This window comes from Molossus molossus, unplaced genomic scaffold, assembly GCF_014108415.1.
Source record: "Molossus molossus isolate mMolMol1 unplaced genomic scaffold, mMolMol1.p scaffold_m16_p_2, whole genome shotgun sequence".
NCBI classification, from domain to species: Eukaryota; Metazoa; Chordata; class Mammalia; order Chiroptera; family Molossidae; genus Molossus; species Molossus molossus.
In genome coordinates this window covers 12,460,338-12,478,657 of record NW_023425355.1, presented here as the reverse complement: position 1 = coordinate 12,478,657, position 18,320 = coordinate 12,460,338, and the positions used below count along the sequence as shown (strand labels likewise).

At 40.0% G+C, this 18,320-nt stretch overlaps 1 protein-coding gene across 1 annotated transcript in view; it reads left to right on the top strand.

Moving 5' to 3' along the window:
- The first annotated feature begins 16,736 nt into the window (after positions 1-16,736).
- The window catches only part of HDX (highly divergent homeobox), a 158,942-nt gene continuing 157,358 nt past the window's right edge, over positions 16,737-18,320 (top strand). Inside the window, exon 1 of the mRNA XM_036271429.1 lies at positions 16,737-16,847. The gene's annotated coding sequence lies outside the window, so the exon portion shown is untranslated. The remainder of the gene's footprint in view (positions 16,848-18,320) is intronic.

The window sequence follows — 18,320 nt, the reverse complement described above, 5'->3', positions numbered from 1 at the left end:
TGTGGGCCTGATCCCCAGTGTGGGGCATGCAGGAGGCGGTCAATCGATGTTCTCTCTCTTCGATGTCTCTCTCTCTCTCTCTCTCTCTCTCTCCCTCCTTTCCTCTTTCTTTAAAATTAATAAAGAAAAATATTTTTAAATGTTTACATTTCAGACCATCCTTTGTGGTTACTTTAGGTCTTTGAGTTTGCAAGGCCACCATACAGGCATTCCCTGAGCTTGTCAGGTTAGCATGTGGTCCCTTTTCATCCACATGTGGAAGTTAGTAATTAAGAAAAGATGGTTAGCATACATGCAGTCAGTCTCAAGATTAGTTTCCTCTTGGGAGTTTTCTTTAAAATTGTCACTTTCCACCCTGGCCGGTTTGGCTCAGTGGTTAGAGCGTCGGACTGAGGACCAGAGAGTCCCGGGTTCGGTTCCTGCTGAGGGCACGTACCTCGGTTGCAGTTTGTCCCCAGCCCCGTTTGGGTCGTGTGGGAGGCAGCCACTCGATGTGTCCCTTTCACGTCGATGTTTCTCTCTCCCTCCCTCCCACTTTATCTGAAGATAAATAGAAAAATATCCTCTGGTAAGGATTAAAAATATATAATATTAAAAAATAAATAAAAACAGACATTGATGAGGTATTCCTGACATTTGTACAGAAGCTTTACTCACAGGGAGGAGGCAACTTAGTTGAATGTGATTAAGAACAAAGTAGCCCAGGTATCTATAGGGGCCTTAGTGGCTTCCCTTTTCATGATTAATTCCAACTTTTCCCAAAGAATCACTGAGAAGGAGGGGATATGCTCTTGTAGCAACTCTATGCTTGCTTTTGGTTTCTTGTCTAAATCCGATTTGGTTTTCTAGAATCCTTTCTAAGGTGACCTGGCTTTCTGCAAAAGGAACACACTCCTTTACAGTTTCCCAGCAGAACTCATCCAGCAATCCTGTTGCCTTGCTACCAGAAACCAGTAGGTATATTAACTGGAATAGGTCAGAATAACCAGCACTATATTCTTTAACAGTAAATAGAATTTATTTGCAAATCTATCAGGGTCCCAGAGATAGGATCACTGTTCCACTGTTGGCCTGAAACCAGCCTTTCTAGTTGTGTGTGTGTGAGAGATTGACCCTGCTCCTCCCAGGAGCTTCTAATTTGCAATCAAGATAAGGTTCCTGCTCATTCAATTTTAATTCCAAAGCCACTTTTTCTAATTTGTATGCAAAAACTTATATTTAAGCATCAAAAATTTACATTTTAGCCATCGTTAAGTTGGTAACACTTCTAGCTAAATCTTCCCATCTCTGTAGTGGAGGATGGGTTTCTCTTGGTTTTGGAGGCACAGGGATGGAGGCAGAGAGGATTCGGTAGGAGAAGCAAAGTTCAGGGTGACTGCGGAGTTCAGAGAAGGCCTGAACATAGGGAATGTTGAACCATTTGGCTAGGCGGTGGCAGTATACAAATCCAAGTGGAGAATGGTGTTCTATCTGAGAGTGCCATTTTGGGGCCAGATCTCCTGATTGTCTAGTTTATATTGTGGCCATCCTGTATTGCTTTAAAAAGTAGGCCAGAGGTGAGTTCTTGGGAGGGGTAGACAATGAGTTGCCCATGGCAGTGCTGTGAAAACGGTGATTGCCTTGTGAGAGGGAGAAACCAGGAGCCAGCACCTGACCTTTGTTCTTCATCTTCGCATGGGCTGAAACCGATTCTAGAAGACAGCCTATCACTAAAAAAGGTTCAGGTTGGACCAAATCGTTCCCCAGTGGCTAGGGAAAAATAGGAGTGTCTTCTGTATTTAATCCAAGTATGCATGAGACTGGTCGGACCCAGCGCTGGGACTTGCCAGTGAAACCCTAATGTCCCTCTGTCAGTCACCAGTGAGCTATCTCCCCCTGAAATGTCGGAACTGTCCATGCCGAGGCTCACAGTTCCTGAAATAAAACACTACCAGGTGTTTTGGGCCAGGGTTTGGGCAAGTGTGTGCTTTTTCATAATGTACCTCAGTTGCGTGGATGTTTGCTTGAAACTGGCCGGCTGCCTAATGTAGTCTGCACATTCCAAGCCCAGTTTATCCTGTCACAGGAGTCTTCCAGTGGCAGCCGCCCTATTGGCTTTTAAGTGGCTGAAATGCCGACAAGTGGTATCCCCATGGAGAACTGAGAGCCTCAGTCCCTAGTGCCCTCCTCCCAAGGATAGTGACTCACCTGTTAGTAGAAATCAGAGGGTTTGATGAGCTGGCATTCCTGCCTCCACTCCAAACTTGGTCGTGTTGGATCCCAAGACCAATAGTCTCTAGGGGTGGGAGGAAGGTAGAGAGAAGGAGGGGTGGGGAGAAGAGAAGGGAAAGCTTCCCTTTTGGATATTCCCATATGGCCATCAAAATGAAAGGTGAAAAGTCTGTGATTCGAGGTGTGTGGGCAGCTAAATAGCAATCTCAGATGGTGTATAAAGAACAATGGGGCCCTGGCCGGTTTGGCTCAGCGGTTAGAACATTGGCCCGCAGTCCAGAGAGACCCGGGTTCGGTTCCCGCTAAGGGCACGTACCTCGGTTGCAGTTTGTCCCCGGCTCTGGTTGGGTCGTGCGGGAGGCAGCCACTCGATGTGTCCCTTTCACGTCGATGTTTCTATCTCTCTCTTCCTCTCTCTCCCTCCCACTCTATCTGAACAAAAAAAAATGGAAAAAATGTCCTCAGGTGAGAATTAAAAAAAAAAAAAAAAAAAAAAGAAAAAGAAACAATGGGTTTATTTAAAGAAAAGGGGATGAGAGATGGGGATATCCACAGGGAAGGGATACATATTACCAAAGCATGGGGTACTGGGCCAATGATGGCAGCCTGGGAACTGGAGTTTCCTCCTTATATGCATCCACTGGCGGGAAGCTTGTCAGTCAGTGGGTTTTAGGGTCTTGGTTGCTGAGTTTGGGCAGGGGGTTGGGTCTACAGGAATGCGGATGTGTGATTGGGTGTTTCCTTGGTTCCTGGTGCTCTGAGGCATTTCTTGTCTGGCCATTTCTCCTGTGGCAGAAAGTTTGCAAATGGCTATTAGGAATTACATTGTCTGTATCAGTCCTTACTATTATTACACAAGATTTTAACACTAAAGTCTTGGCTATGAAGAACAAAAATAGTGGGGATTAACATAAGCACCAATTGTTTAACCTTAGGCTACAATGCCAACTGGATATGTTAAATGTTAAGAATGGGTCCTGTCATCCTAACATGCTGAGTCATTATTAGAAATCTGTGCTGCTAACACTGTTGAATTAGATTTTTAGAACCTATACAAAGCTCTCGTGTATTATACCAACTGAGAAAAATGGGTTAGATTGCAGCATAACTCAAACAAGCTCATTTAGTTTCTTCCCTATACATTGTGTCACCAAATAAATTTCAAATGATAAAATGAAACTCAATTACAGTGATCAACAAAGATCTAACAAACATGAATCTAAAAAACACAAAGTGGATCAATACTGTGAAGCCGATTGTGGAGAAATATTAAGAATTTAAATTTGATGTAGTCCCATGTGTTCATTTTCTCCTTTATTTCTATTGCCTTAGGTGATGTATCAGTGAAAATTCTGCTCCGTATGATGTCCGAAATTTTGTTGCCTACATTTTCTTTGAGAATTTTTATGGATTCACGGGTCACATTTAAGTCTTTTATCCATTTTGAGTTTATTTTTGTGTATGGTGTAAGTTGATGGTCTAGTTTCATTTTTTTGCATGTAGCTGTCCAATTTTCCCAACACCATTTATTAAAGAGGCTGTCTTTACTCCACTGTATGCTCTTGCCACCTTTGTCAAATATTAATTGAGCGTATTGCCTTGGGTCCATTTCTGGGTTTTCAGTTCTGTTCCACTGGTCTATATGCCTGTTCTTGTGCCAGTACCAGGCTGTTTTGGTTACAGTCGCTTTGTAGTATAACCTGATATCTGGTATTGTGATCCACCTACTTTGTTCTTCTTTTTCAAGATTGCTGTGGCTATTCGGGGTCTTTTTTGGTTCCATATGAACTTTTGAAGTATTTGTTCTAGTTCTATGAAATATGTCGTTGGTATTTTGATGGGGATTGCATTGAATCTATAGATTGCTTTGGGTAGTATGGACATTTTAATTATGTTAATTCTTCCAATCCATGAGCAGGGTATGTGCTTCCACTAAACTAAAAAGCTTCTGCACAGCAAAGGAAACAATCATCAAAATGGAAAGGGAACCCACTGTATGGGAGAACATCATTGCCAATGATGTATCAGATAAGGGGTTAATTTCCAATATATATAGAGTGCTCATACAACTCCACAAAAGGAAGACAAAGAACCCAATTAAAAAATGGGCAGAGGAGCTGAATAGACACCTCTCCAAACAGGACATACAAATGGCCAAGAGACATATGAAGAAATGCTCAACATCACTAATCATCAGAGAGATGCAAATTAAAACAATAATGAGGTATCACCTCACACCTGTCAGAATGGCCGCCATCAACAAATCATCAAACAACAAGTGTTGGCGAGGGTGTGGAGAAAAGGGGACTCTAATACACTGCTGGTGGGAATGCAGACTGGTGCAGCCGCTATGGAAAACAATATGATGTTACCTCAAAAAATTAAAAATTGAACTTCCATTTGACCCAGTGATCCCACTGCTGGGAATATACCCTAAGAAGCCTGAAACACAAATCAGGAAGAATATATTTTCCCCCATGTTCATAGCAGCACTATTTACAATAGCTAAGATCTGGAAACAGCCCAAGTGTCCACCAGTAGATGAATGGATAAAAAAGCAGTGGTACATATACACAATGGAGTACTATGCAGCGGTAAGAAAGAAAGATCTCTTATCCTTTGAGACGACATGGAGGGACCTGGAAAGTATTATCCTAAGTGAAAGAAGCCAAGCAGAAAAAGACAAATACCACATGATCTCACTTATATACGGAATATAATGAACATAACAGTCTGAGGAATACAGTAGACCCAGACACATGGAAGTAGGGCACAGACTGACATCCCTCAGAAGAGGGGATGGGGGGTGGGGGGGTGGGAAGAGATAAACCACAGAACTTGTATGCATGTATGCATGACCAATGGACATGGACAACTAAGCCGGGGACAGGGTGGAGGGGGGTTAGGGTGGGGGGTGCCAATGGGGTAAAAAGGTAAAATATCTGTAACAAAATAAATAAATAAATAAAATATTATTCATATTAAAAAAAAAAAGAATTTAAAAAAGCTTTTGTAAGGCAAGTTTATAACATGATGAGACAGCATTTTCATACAGTGTTTGTAATGCAAGCCAGCTGTATAAAACAGTAGGCAGTTCTAAAAAGGAATCATGAAAATTTTTATTACCAAATAATTTTTGTGTCATTTAGAGAATGTACTCTAATGGAAACAATAATACTCATTTAAACTTGAAAGAGAGGTATTACCTTATAAATTCTTGTAAGACATCCAAGGCGCCTTATATTTTCCTTTGGGTTGTGAACAAAAAAATCAGGCCACATACTAAACCTGGCAAGCTCAGGGGAGGCCTGCATGGTGGGCCTTACAAACTCAGAGACCTAAAGTATTCACATAGGATGGTCTGAAATTAAAACTTTCTATCTAGCCCTGGCCGGTTTGGCTCAGCGGTTAGAGCATCGGCCTGCGGTCCGGAGAGACCCGGGTTCAGTTCCCGCTAAGGGCACGTACTTCGGTTGCAGTTTGTCCCCGGCCCTGGTTGGTCGTGCGGGTGGCAGCCACTCGATGTGTCCCTTTCACGTCGATGTTTCTCTCTCTCTCTCTTCCTCTCTCTCCCTCCCACTCTATCTGTACAAAAAATGGAAAAATGTCCTCGGGTGAGGATAAAAAATAAAAATAAAAAACTTTCTATCTAAAAGCAAATCATGGACAGTAATCATGTCCTAGGCTGGTGTTTTCCTTGACAGCGGTCGATCTTTACCTTAACTGAGCCTGTCTATTGTCTTTTTACATCTATGATAATATGACTTTGGATTATCAGATTAATGCCCCCTTTTTGTTTTTTATTATTGTTTTATATTTTATTTTACTTTATTTTTTTTATTGTTAAAAGTATTACAGACGTCCCCCTTGTTTTCCCCCATTGACCCTCTCCTCCTTCCTCCCACCCCCCTCCTGCTTTCCCCAAACTAATGTTTGTGTCCACTGGTTGTGCATAAAGGCATATAAACTCTCTGGATTATCTCTTCTCCCTCCCACCCCCATCTCTTTGAAGTTTGTCAGTCTGTTCCCTACTTTCATGACTCTGGATCTATTTTGATTGATAGCTTATTTTGTTCACAATAATACATAAATAAATGAGATCATGTGGTTCTCATGAGAGAGATTCACTCAGCATAATACTCTCCAGGTCCTTCCACTCAGGTCCCTCAGGGCACAATCTCCCACCAGAGCACGAGACCACGGAACCTGTCACTGTTAACTTGTTCGCTGTATACCATCTCTGTGTCCTATGAATGTTGTTAACTGTCCTATATCCACCAATGCAAAAGAAGTGTTTGTCTTTTCATTTTACTCTGTATTCAATCTTAGAGATTTCCCCACTTTGCTTTTTCCTGCCTCCCTAATATATCATCAATTAATTTCATGTAATGTCTTATACCTCCTTTGATTGTAATGTCTAAAATAAATCGCAAAACTGCCATTCTTCTGAGCATTTTCTCAGTCCCTTGAGATTTTGCTTCCCGACACGTGTTGTCAGTTTGGCTCAAACTCATAAAAATTCTCTACAGGTTTGGACATTTCTTACGTCAACAGGGTTTTATTGTCAGAAGATACTACTTTACCACCCCCACATACTTCATTGCAGCCAAGTGTTCCCAATTATTTGCTCCAACTTCCAGGACCCAGGCTTGACACAGTAGGATTCTAATGATTCAAGTCTAAGGCTGAAGAACTCTCTCATTTATCAGGATCCACCTTGGCGTTTATATCTGTCTTTTTACCTGGACATGCTCTGTGCTTTAAGCTTTCACGGCTGCTGTATCCTGATTTGCCTTGACTCCTGATCACTCACTCTCTTGATTGTTAAATAAATCAAACTGGCCTGAGTTTATATTGTTTGGTTTGTGGCTTCTTTCTTTTTAACCTGACCTTTGTATTTGAAGCTGCTCAACTTTTTGCCTGTCAAATTAGAGCCTAATGCTCTTTTCCCAATATTGCCTAATTTCTGATGCTTGTTCTCTTTAACTGAGTTCTTGGTTTCTGTAACCCAGTCTGACACCTCTGAATCTAGAATGTTGCCTGCTGTGACTTTTGTTACATTTCTGACCTTTTACAATTTCCCTGACTACCTATAATTTGGCCCTTGCTATTTGTTTCTGACTATTGGACGTTCCAAATATACCTATTTTGTTCCATTCTCATGATTTCAGATCATTAGATCTACCTTGACTTAGGCCCAGTTCTTGGATGGATCTATTAATTTGTTTTGCCAAACATTACTTCTTCAACTTTCATCCACTACCTAGGACAGAAAATGACATGATTGTTAATAGTCACTTTCAATGATCATCAATCTATCAGAAGTATTTTCCCAACACCACACTGTTGTCTGTATCTATGGGTTATGCATATATATTCTTTAGCTAATCTTTTCAACTTTCATTGATCCAGTGTCCTTAGGTAATTCACTTTTCTTCCTTTTATTTTATTTCATTACAAATAAAAGTGATGGCAAAATAGTGTAAAAATGAGATAGTTTTTTTGTTACTCAATTTGCCTCTAAAATAGCCATTTCAATTTTTATATATTTGCAGCGGAAACTGGTTTGTCAGATGATCATAGATTTTTAAGAACTTGGCTTTTCCCACCCCCAATCCTCTCTGTAACCTAAACACTGGTTTAGAATAAATATATATTTTTGCTAGCTTATTTGTTGTTGTTAATCCTCATCTGAGGATATTTTTTCCATTGATTTTTAGAGAGAGTGGAAGGAGCCTGGCCGGTGTGGCTCTGTGGTTGAGCATTGACCCATGCACCAAGAGGTCTCTGGTTCCATTCCCGGTTAGGGCACATGCCCAGGTTGTGGGCCCGATCCTCAGTGGGGAGCATGCAGGAGGCAGACAGTCAATATTCTCTCTCATCGATGTTTTTTTTTCTCTCTCTCCTTTTCCCTTTCTCTCTTTCTCTCTCTAATATCAATAAGGAAAAAAAATTAAAAAGAGAGTGGAAGGGAGTTGAGGGGTGGAGAGAGAGAGAGAGAAACATCAATGTGAGAGAGACACATGGGCTAGTTACCTCCCGCACATGCCCTGACTGGGGCCAGGGATTGAACCTGTAACCCAGCTACGTGCCCTTGACCAGGAATTGATCCCGTGACCCCTTGGTGTGCATGCCGATGCTCTAACCAGTAAACCACATTGGCCAGGACATTGCTATCTTTTTTACATCATAGATACAAAACATGTAACTGGATGCTTCTGCTGATAGATTTTTCTTATTTAGGTAAAGATATTCTCAAAGTAGCTCCCTTTATTTGATCTGAGGACTACTGTTCCCTTCAACTCCTCAAATTTTTTAGTTCCTCTAAGAATAAATAAGATCGCTCAGCCAGTGTGGCTCAGTGGTTGAGTGTCGACCCACACAACAAGAGGTCTCTGGTTCGATTCCTAGTCAGGGCACATGCCCAGGTTGTGGGCCTAATCCCCAGTGGGGGCCATGCAGGAGGCAGCCACTCAGTATTCTCTCTCATCAATGTTTCTATCTCTCCCCCTTTCCCTTCCTCTCTATTTAAAATCAATAAATTAAAAAATTTAAAAAAAAGAATAAATAAAATTTTTCATCAAATTATGGGTGCTTGGTTGATACTCAAAGCATATAATAGAACAGTTAACTCCTAGAATCTACTCATTCCAAAAAATTTACAAATGATCTGTAGGAAATCTATGGAGTCCTTCCACAATTATTACCATGCAAATTTGTGTATGTGTATGTTTCACTTGATTTTTAATCCTCACCGGAGGATATTTTTCTATTTATCTTTAGATAGAATGGGAGAGAGGGAGGGAGAGAGAGAGAGAGAAACATCGATGTGAAAAGTATACATCAACTGCTTGTCTCCTGTACGACCCTGACCAGGGCCAGGGATGAACCGCAATTAAGGTACATGCCCTTGACCAGAATCAAACTCGAGACTCATTGGTCTGCAGGCTGATGCTCTAATTGCTGAGCCAAACTGGCCAGGGCTATGTGTGTGTTTCTGTAGAAAGGATTCATGGCTTTCATATTAGCAAAAATATCCCCGATTCCCCAAGTGTTTGAGAACCACTTGAAATTTTTTTAAATGGCAGTTTAACCTTAACAATGCAGTGTATTTTCATCCTCATGTAAACAGGGTCCATGTTGCTCCCAGAAGTCAATTAATGGAAATATGCATGTTCCCTATCTAGTAAAATGCTATAAATTAATTTCAATATGGAATTAGAGAAACAAGAATACATTTTACTATGCCTTTAAGAAAGACATTTTGTATAAGTGAACTTCTTTCTAGGTGTATACAAAATGGTTTTGTTGTTTGTTTTTGTTTCTCCAAAATGCCCATATAAATTTATTTTTTAACTTTATTTTTATTGTTGACGCTATTATAGATGCCCTCCTTTCCCCCAATTTACCAACTTTCACCCAGCCACCGACCCCCTACCCTCTGGCTATCACCACACTGTTGTCTGTATCTATGGGTTATGCATATATATTCTTTAGCCAATCTTTTTACCTTTTATTCAGTCCCTGCTTCACACCTCCCCTTTGACAGCTGTCAGTCTATGCCACCTATCATTCCTCTGTTTTATTTTGTTCATTTGTCAGTTTATTTTATTCATTGGATTCCACATATAAGTGAGATTGTATGGTATTTGTCTTTCACTGACTTGCTTATTTCACTTACCAAAATAATCTCCAGGTCCTTCTGTGCTGTTGCAAAAGGTAAGGGTTCCTTCTTTTTTATAGCCATGTAGTATTCTACCATGTAAATGTACCACAACTTTTTTATCCACTCATCTACTGATGAACTGTTTCTGGATCTTGGTTATTGTAAATAATGCTGCTATAAACATAGGGGTGCATATATTCTTTCTGATTGGAGTTTTGGGATTTTTAGCATATATTCCCAGAAGTGTGATCATGGGTCAAAAGGCAGTTTTATTTTTAATTTTTTGAGGAAACTCCACACTCTTTATATGTTTATATTGTTTCATTTTCCTTAGAAGCTATATTCCACAGTAGCTGTACTAGTTTGCATTCCCACTGATGCTGCACTAGGGTTCCCTTTTCTCCACATCCTTGCCAGTACTTGTTGTTTGTTGATTTATTGATAGTAGCCATTCTGAGAGGTGTAAGGTGATACCTCATTGTAGTTTTAATTTGCATTTCTCTGATGATTAGTGACACTGAACATTTTTTCCTATGTCTATTGGCCATCTGTACGTCCTCTTTGGAGAAGTGTCTATTCAGGTCCTTTGCCCATTTTTTAATTGTATTGTTTGGTTTCCTGGTGTAGAGAGGTATGAGTTCTTTCTATACTTTGGAAATTAATCCCTTATCAGATGTCTCATTGGAAAATATGTTCTCCCATACAGTAAGTTCCCTTTTCATTTTGTTGATGGTTTCTTTTGCTGTGCAGAAGCTTTCTAGTTTGATGTAGTCCTTTTTGTTCATTTTTTATATTGTTTCATTTTCCTTAGAAGCTATATTGGCTAAAATATGGCTACACAAGATGTCTGAGATTTTACTGTCTATGTTTTCTTCTAGCACTTTTATGGTTTTGCAACTTACTTTTAAGTCTTTTATCCATTTTGAGTTTATTCTTGTGTATGGTATAAGTTGGTGGTCTAGTTTCATTTTTTGCATGTACCTGTTCGATTTTCCCAACAACATTTATTGAAGCGACTGTCTTCATTCCATTGTATACTCTTGCCTCCTTTGTCAAACATTAATTGACCATAAAGCCATAGGTTTGCTTCTTGTTCTTTTGTTCTTTTCCATTGATCTATATGCCTGTTCTTATGCCAGTACCAGGCTGTTTTGATTACAATGGCCTTGTAGTATCTTAAAAATAAAGTACAAAGTAGTAATTTAGTATTCGTCTGAGGTTATTTACAGAATCATTAAAGCAGAAGAGGATATGTTAATGATTCTAAGAGATTTTCTACCAAAAGCTTGTGCCAGAGTATATTTTTCCTCTTGATTTTACTCTGACCTGGCCCACAGTAATGAGAGCAAAGTTTATCCAAATGGCATCTCTTTAACCAAAATACTAAGAACAAGACTGTTAGGATAATTAAAATCTATGAAAAACTTATAAATTTAACATTTATTCATTTAAAAATTATTGCCTCTATGCTTTGAATCAGGAGCAGTTAAATGAAAAACATTTAAGTTTAATTTCCTCAACAATTTTTCATGCACAACTATGTTTGGAGATAGCAGTAAGCTGAAAAATGCCTAAAAGTTGGACAGCAAAAAGTAAGAGAACAGCCTCAGTAATCTACAAACAAAGCATTGAGTCTCTGAATAATGAAAATCAGTTCTATTAGATAAATCATTGTAATTTTAAGTAAAATGGAAGTTAGTTTTTAAAGCCAAATTGCTCAGAGCTGTATTCTGGGCTTAAATAGGGAGGTTTCTCATATATCAATAAAAGGTTACCTTGGTTAAAATGAACTGTAAAAGAGTTGCTTATTAATAAAAAAAATTAAACAACAACAAAAGAAATTAAAAAGCATTCTCTTTGATATATGCAGCCCAATACTGACCCAAAATGCACTGAGAAAATATTTTATTTAGATTCTACCTTTTGAAGAATAGGAGAACAGCAAATTCTTTGCCTTTTATTAGTGGATTTCCAACATAGAGCTTTCCTCCCACTCAGCTCCAGCAAATCAAATCCTAAAAGACCAAAGCCACTGCTACATTTAAGACATTTTTCTGACTAATTCCTATGTGACATGATACAAAAATTAGTAAAGTCCACGGTGGAATGAATAGCAGTGACTCAGTATGGCTAAGCCTTCATTGCTAATTGATGATCATTATGCTTGAACATTCCCAGCTTGAGGCCTTTTGACTTTACAAAGCAATCCTTATCATTTTTAAACACTTGAATGTTAAGAAGAAACTTGCTTCCCTGTCAGTTCTCTTTTTTGGCCTTGGTTTTGGCTTCTGGATAACTACACAATAAATCATATCTATCTGCACAAGTACTCTTTCAAATATTTGAAAATAGTTATATTTTCTCCTGGTTTTCCCCTCTTTAAACTAAACATCCTCAGTTTCTGGAACCTTGCCTCATATAATAAATTTTTAGATGCCTCTTCATTCCTGTTTTCTCTTCTCTAGATAAAGCCATGTGAATGTTTCTTTAACATTTTGTTTTTATTTATTGATTTTACAGAGAGAGGAAGTGAGAGGGAGAGAGAGATAGGAACATTGATGAGACAGAACATTTGATTGGCTGCCTCCAGCATGTCCCACACCGGGGAACAGGCCCACAACCTGGGCATGTGTCCTGACTAGGAATCGAACCAGAGACCACTTGTTGTGTGGGTCGACACTCAACCACTGAGCCACACCAGCCGGACTGAATGTTTCTTTTTAAAATACAGGACTATGAACTGAGCATAGTAGATATGGTCTAATCAGTGTAGAGGACAATAGGGCTCTTAACTTTCTTTTTTAAGATGTTAACTTTTCCTTAATGTAGTTTAAGTCTCAATTATCTTGTTTAATAACTATGGTATAGCAGCTCATATCACATATATAATTTTTTAAAATAAAAATTTTCCAATTTAAATATTTATTGCCTATTGTCTAATTTTGCAACTGATTTTTGTAAACCTAAAAGTAAGACTTACTGTTTAGCTCTGTCAAACTTGAGCTTGTTGCATTTGTATGTTGAGTCTTTTGAGACCTTTGAAATCTTGATAAATATCCATGCTTCAATTATTCCTCCCAGATTGTTTTTACCTGTAAATTCAATAAACATGGATGTATGCTGAACAGGATGGTAAGGATACCTAACACATGGTGCTAAAAACATCTTAATTTCTGAATACCTGTTACTGTAGCCTACAACACACAAGTTATGCTTTTCTACATTCGTTCATTGACAAAGTTTCACTGAGTGCCTACTACATGACAAGTACGGTACTGCGGTTATAACAGTGAACAAGAGACATAAAGTCCTACTCCTATGGGGAAAAGCAAAATAAACAAGTAAGCAAATTGTGTGATTTCCCATAGTGATGTGACAATACTAAAGCACAAGAGGGTAGAGGAGATGGAGTGATTTGGAGATGCTATTTAAAATAAATTGATCCATGAAGACACATCTGAAGAGCTAAATGTAACAGACAACCAAAGTTGAAGAAATATGCTAGATAAAGATAAGGGGAAGAGTTTCCCAAGAAGGCATAGCTAGTCTTTGAAGGGGGAATAAGTTTGACAGGAAAGGGTAGGGGCAAGGTGAGGACCAGTGTAGCATAGTGAAACAGAGCAGAAACAAGTGGTGGGAAGTAAGCCATAACAAAGATTTAGGGCTTCATTATTAATGTAATGGGAAACACTTGGAAGGTTTTAAGCTGGAGGAGTGATAGCATTCAACTTTATTTTTTCTTTTTTAAAAATATTTTTCTTTATTGATTTTAGAGAGAGAGGAAGGGGGAAGGAAGGAGAGAGAGATAGAAACATCGATGAGAGAGAACATCAGATGGCCACCTCCTGCATGACCCCCACTGGGGATCGGGTCCACAACCTGGGCATGTTCCCTGACTGGTAATCAAACCAGCAACCTCTTGGTGCATAGGTCAACGCTCAACCACTGAGCCACACCGGCCGGGCAGCATTCAATGTTATAAAGAATATTTTGTATGCTGTTAAGAGAAAGTATTTTAAAAGGACAATAGTAGACAGTAGGAAACCATGTAAGATACTTTTGCAACTGTTCAAACTAGAGTTGATAGTGACTGATTAGTGTAGTCGTGATGGAGGAAGTAAGAATTCTTCAGCTTTGGGATATATTCTGAAGGTGCGGTCTCCAAGACATACTGATGGCTTGGATATTGAGTGTGAGGGGAAAAGAAGAATGAGCAACTAGGTGAATTTAATTATCTTTTTGTACTGTGGTTTCACATGTCTTTTCTTGCCAGTTGGACTACAGATTTTTCATGGGTAAGAACTCTGCCCTTCTTTTTTTCTCAGATCAACTGAGTTCAAGATATGCAGTAGGTACGTAATGAATGTGTTAATCCATCATAGGTAGGTCATCTCTGAATTCTACACCTTTGCTTTTATCATTCCTTCTTTGAAATGTCTCAAGGTCAATCATTTTTCTTAATTCTTGCTCTTAATGTCCTGATCTAAGCCCAGCTTTTCTAGAAGCTGAATTATCACAAATGACTGGTCTCTCTCACACTGGTCTATCCCCAATCTGATTCAATTGCAAATCACTTGAAAACTTTGCATTCAAACATTCCATCAACAAGCTATTACAGATTTGTCTACTTTATGTCCAGAAGCCTTCTAGATGCCAGGGATATAATAATAATCATAATGATGATAATAATAATAATGATGAACAGACCCCCAAAAGCCTGCCCTTGTGGAGCTTACATTTTCAATAACTAAAAATATAGAGTATTTTAGACAATAATAAGTGCTTTGAAGAAAAATAAAATGGAAGGGGGTATGGAGAGGTATAAGGAGTGCTGAAAAATCATAATTTGAAATAGGGTTACAGTGTAATTTCTTTAAAAATTTAAAGTGGTTACTTTTAATGAAGCTACATGACCTCTTTAAAATTGTTACATTAAAAAATTAAATATTAATTTTTAAAGAAGTAATATGTGAGCAGACATTTGAATTAAGTAAGAGAGTTCATGAGTCAAAAACAGAGGAAACAACAGTGCAAGAGCCTTTATGTGGGCATGAGCTTAATTTGTTTGAGAAATAGAGAGAAAGCCAGTGTGATTGGAAAGTGAGTAAATGGTAGGAGGTAAGACCAGAAACATGGCAAATCATGTAAGAAGCTTGCATTTTATAGTATATGTGAAAAGAAGGCAATGGATATTCTGGAGCTAGGCATGATCTGACTTTTCCTTTAAAAAAATAATCACGAGAATTGCTCTGATCATTGGACAGTAGAGTGTTTAGGAACCCTGCTTTTAGGACCTTTGGTGGCTTTTTTCTAAAAATGTTTTCCTTTATTAATTTTAGAGAGAGGAAGGGAGAGGGAGAGAGAGATAGAAACATCGATGAGAAAGGATATGATTGGCCGCCTCCTGCACGGGAATCGGGCCCACAACCTGGGCATGTGCTCTGACTGGAATCGAACTGGTGAGCTCTTGGTGCATGGGTCGATGCTCAACCACTGAGCCACACTGGCCAGGCCTTTGGTGGCTTTCAATACAATCTAAATTCTGTCCAGCCAGTGTGGCTCAGTGGTTGAGCATCGACCCATGCACCAAGAGGTCACTGGTTTGATTCCCGGTCAGGGTACATGCCCAGGCTGTGGGCTCGATCCCCAGTGGGGGGCATGCAGGAGGCGGCCAATGGATGTTCTCTCTCATCAATGTTTCTATCTCTCTCTCACTTCCTTTCTCTCTAAAATCAATAAAGAAAAACAATCTAAGTTCTTGCCCACTTTAAAGGCTTTTATTACCAGTCTATCCTATTCCCCACTAGTCCTCAACATATACCCTCTCTTTGTCAAGCTGATTTCATCTTGGACCTCCTCACATCATACATATCTATACTTTTTTACTTTTGACTCTTCTTCCCCCTTTATGACAGTGCTTTTCATCTTCTCTTATCCACCATTCAATACCATTTCAAGTTTTAACTGCAGCATAGAATGCTGCCCCAACTATCATCACCTCACTGATGTCTCCAGTCATTAAATGATGCAGCTCGTCTGTAACTCATGGCTGAGCACATTATCATGTACTTTATTTTATTGTTGTGAATGTTTAATGTGTGCTAATCTTATCTTCCGAATGATGTTGTAAGTTCTATGATAGCAGAGGACCAATAAATTTTACATCTCTCATGGCATCCAACAAATTTTGGGAGTGTATCATGTGAGTATTAAATGATGTAACATATGGTTTGAAGTTTTTTTTTTTTTTTTTTTTTTTTTTCTGTAATGGTACAATGGCGATCACTCAAGTACTCAAGTAGCTTCTGGAAGAACAGAGATTGAGTTTAGGTGAATAGAACCCATAATTTTAATTTCTTGCCTCAGTAGTCAGAGTCAAAATGTCACAAAAACAGTACACTCTCTCACTGACAAATTTAAAGGCTCGACAAAGACCTTCTCGACTTTAGTGAACACTGCATACATAACTGTCAATTGAACCCTGACCACAATAGACTATATTTCACTATGTGTTCATTTGGTTTTGGCAGCTTTCAACAATTCTGCTGAAAGTGAATCTCAAGTTGGAAGACCAGGCAGCACCTGCTCAAATGGCTGGCATATAACTACTACAGTGATGCTGGGCGTTCATTGCTATTCAGGAAGGGAGAGGTGCAGAGAGGCCTGGCCTTGCATGAAGCTCCGATGTGCGGGGAAGAGGCAGCCCCACTGCAGGCAGCTAACTCCCTTCCCCCTCCCTACTCTAGGGTTCTGGGCTGAGGCCAGGGACTGTCCGGAGCTGATCTCGGGCTCCCATTGGCCGCTGTCTTTTGTGACGTCACGATCATGATGAGAATTGATGATCGGACACGCTGATTTCATTGTCTGAGGAGGCAGTGGAGCCCCAGGAAAAATCTCGCTGATTCCGCCGGCCCCAACAGTGGCCTGATCTGGGATCCTTGATCCCTCCCGTGACCGCACCAAGCCCGAGGTAAGCACCCAGACTGGGTGGGTGTGAAGGGCGAAGGAGGGCGAGCAAGGCACCTAGCTAATGCTCTGCCCAGTGGGGGGCCCGTGGGTTCAGAGGCCTAAAGAGGCTGCCAACAAACTGGTACAGGTTTTAGGGAGCCAATTGCCTCTACCCACCGAGTGAAGGCTGGCGGCAGCTCGAGGTTAGAAATGAGCTGAGTGTAGTGATAGTGGGCATTGCCAGAAAGCGAAGGAACTTGCTCCGAGATAAGGCGACTTTGGGGACGCGCTTCTGGCACCGGAATAGGAGGAAGTGGCGCCTCTGCTTCGGAAGAAAGGAGTGGTGGTGGTGGTGGGGGGAGATGATTCTAACACTTCTAGATTTCACTGGACAGTAGATCTCTCACAGCCCTACTCAAACGCTCTGAGGGTGTTGCGCTTGCGCGTTAACAACTTGGAGGGGGCAGTTCCAGGAGAGAATAGGCGTGGAGTATGCGCAGGCGCTTTTTCTCTGTCGCTGGAGGGGGTGGGGTTGAGCTCTGGGCAGAATGTGGGAAGGGTTGGGGGCTGGCCCTGTGATGTTACAAGTGCCAGGTGATGAAGAGGAATCTGCCAGTTACATTTGAATCTGCCCTACTGAGTATACCCAGACTCAAAATGGGCCTGCTGAATTTAAGAAGGCAGATTCTTAGTCTACAGATAACAGGTTAGGAAAAATAATAAAGAACTCAGAGAGGCATTTGTGGAACAGAAATTACTGAGATGAGAAACCATTTGGATAAAAAAAACAAAACACTATTCAAGTGCATCAAACTTTTAATCTTCAAGAAATTCTGATTTGGAGTGTCACTCAGTGATTGTGAAACTTAAAACTCTTTGGAGAGACTTAGAGCGAGGTCCATTGTGGAGATTCAGAGTAAGACATTTTTCTTGTCCTTTTTTTTTTTTTCTTTTTGGAACGAGCTCTTAAAAAGACTTGGTCTCTGTTTCAGGGTTGGTGCTAAGTCCTTCTTTCTTCTTCCTCTTTGTCTATGCTAAGACCACCAAAGGCACATCTTATTTTGAGAGACCATGTCCAACTCCCCTTCATTGGGAGGGTCTTCATCACTCAGCAACTGTCAGAAACAACCCGCTTGCCTGTCCTTGGTGGAGAAATTGCACAGTACTGTTATTAATTCTGCTCCATTCTCTAATCATGAAGTCTTCACAGCAAAATCTGGATGTTTCTCCATTTTTTATAGTTAAGGTGTTATCAAATCCTGGTGAATTTTCCTTTGAAAAACTTCTGCTACCATTTTTCTCTTATCTTGCAACTAAAATCTCATCACCATCCATCCAGTCACTTCAGGAGCTTCCTGGCCAGCATCCCTTTGTGCCCTAAATCCCAAACTCATCCTACAAGGCTAATGGTCAGTGAACACTTCTTTCATCAGTTTTCATAAAAATATTCTTGACTCTCCATCATCTATTTTTCCAAGCCCAATTCCACTTGGAT